The sequence below is a fragment of the Ixodes scapularis genome, unplaced genomic scaffold (assembly GCF_016920785.2).
Source record: "Ixodes scapularis isolate PalLabHiFi unplaced genomic scaffold, ASM1692078v2 ptg000854l_1__unscaffolded, whole genome shotgun sequence".
Taxonomy (NCBI): Eukaryota; Metazoa; Arthropoda; class Arachnida; order Ixodida; family Ixodidae; genus Ixodes; species Ixodes scapularis.
In genome coordinates this window covers 850,001-852,500 of record NW_024610056.1, presented here as the reverse complement: position 1 = coordinate 852,500, position 2,500 = coordinate 850,001, and positions in this window count along the sequence as shown.

Genomic DNA, 2,500 nt, shown 5'->3' with positions numbered 1-2,500 from the left:
GCTCAATAAAGGAGGAAAAGCAATGCACTTGAAAACCTTCACCGTTCAAGTAAGAAAACATTTCGAAACGACAGTTTGTTTTCTTGCAGGGAGGAGAAGAGGGGAGAGAGGGAGGGAGGGAGGGAGGGAGGGAGGGAGGGAAGGAAGGAAGGAAGGAAGGAAGGGGGGGGGTGCCATGCACGGTGAAGACCAGAGTGTCGAACCGAAAACCGAAGCGAACGAAAAACCGGAACCGAGGAGTTAGTTTCAGCCGAACCGAAACTGACCCGCCAACTTGGAACTGTACGGAAGAAAATATAACTGTCTATTAGTCTGACGATGAATAGAAGTACAAGGGTGTACAGCAGGGATAGCTGAAAAAAAAGGCTCTATGGACTTGGAGCGGCAGCCCAAAGTCGATGACGACGAAAAGAAAGCACACAGTTTCGGAAAACAGGCGGTAAGAAAGCGACAAATTAAGTAGCCGTCATGTCGAGTTGATTGCTTAGCTCTATTTAAGATGAAGGAAAAAAAAAGTAGCACAATTGATGCTTACTTGCTAAATTGAATCAACCATTATCTTGTAAAGAAAAAAAACCTCAAATGCCAATCACCTGTATTTTAGGCGACCCAACAGACTGATAACTTTTAAATTCAGGCTAAAATATAACACAAAAAAAAACAAAAAAAAACAACAAGGAAAGAAAGATATGTATGTAGCTTGTCATTTACCGCTCCATCAAATTTAGATAAAGCAATTTATTTCTCGGCACCTGAAAATAAGCGAACCCTACAAATGAATGGAAAGATACCCGTTTGCACTCTTGAAATAGTGCCTATTGCGAAAAGAAGCACCAGGTAAATATATTATCACTTTAGCTTCTTCTTTTTCTTTTTAATACGGTACGCTGTTGGTTCATCTTAGTAAAATATATAAAATAGCGCAAAAAAGACGAGGACAAGGAGTATACAGGACAGGCACTCACTTTCAACTAGTTTTATCCAGGAAAAGTAAACATACATATATAGCTTTTATTCACGATAAGTGCCGAGGGCAGCCGGGAAGGCGGCAATAGCCCCGGATGGTTTGATCGTGCTGGGAGACACCAGCATCCCAGCTCAAATATCTTCTGCCCTTAAGAATATGTGCTGCTTTGCCTGTCGTGTGTATATACATGTTCACTTTTCCTGAATGAAACTAGTTCAACATCAGCGCCTGTCCTGTATACCTCTTGTTCTTCTATTTGTTGTGCTATTTTAATGTCCTACATTACTTTTGTGCTCCCGCAAATCGAAGCAAACCAATAAAAAGTTGGTTCGACACTCTGGTGGAAACTAAAAGCTTAGAAAGAAAGAGGAAAAAAAGAAAAAGGAAAACATTTCTACAATAATGATAAGCAGGAGGAGGAGGAGGAGGAGAACAAGAAGGCTAATAATGTGGAAAAAAAAGACACGACCCAAATAAATCAATACAAAGGATGGTATAAGTCATGCATACTTACCACATGTAAAATTAATTTTAAAAAAAATTAGAAAAAAAAATTGTGTATTTATATATATATATTTTTTTTTCTTTTATCCAGAGGCTTTGGCGCACGCACAGCACTGCACTGCACTGCACTGCACTGCACTGCACAACACAACGAGAGACTTTCCACAAACACACCACTGCGTACGAGGACACGACCACGTAGAGCTGCACGAAAACAAGCGCCGTAACTTAATAAAAAAAAATAAAAAAATCCTTTCACTGGACGGACGGCACAAGAACGGAAACTGCTCAAAGAGCACACACACACACGACACATATTAATGAATTAATAAGGGGCACAAGTAGAACCTAGTTGGGCGATACGTAGGACACGGCACCCACACCAGAGGCCTTGCACAAGCACAGCACTGAGCACTGAGCAGCAGGTCACAGGACAGAAATGACGTCCACGCTGAGTAGGCCGAAGGCAGGGAATTACGGACGCACGCGAGGTCACCCACAGGCACTTTCACCGGAACCACGCCACAACACCACGCTGCAGAGCGCGCACTGCAAAGCGAAACCATGCGCTCACCTTCGGAAAGCACGGAGGGCGGGCGGCACAGAGAAGCAAAAAGACGTCAAAAGCACATCGCGATGAAGCGGCGGCGAATGAACACTACTCACTGGTGGAAATGGATATCTCCTCAAGCGAAAACATGCAATGACCACGCATGGTTTAAGATGCACGTGGGAGACGCGCACACTTTCAGAAACCAGGTACGCCAACGCACGCGGGCAATAAGACGGACAAAACGCGTCGAAAATACATCGCGTGCAAGCAGCGCCGACTGCATACTACTCACGATTGCAAAGGTTTCTTACAAGTTTGCACTCCAGAATCTTAACGCGTTGGAAAGCGTCCGAGCTCACCAAGAACTATCACTCCGCAGGAACAACGCAAAACAGAAGCAAAAAAAAAATATTAATAAAAAAAAAATGTAGGAGACCGCTAGATAGATGAAAACGCCGTCATACTTTGTAAACAGA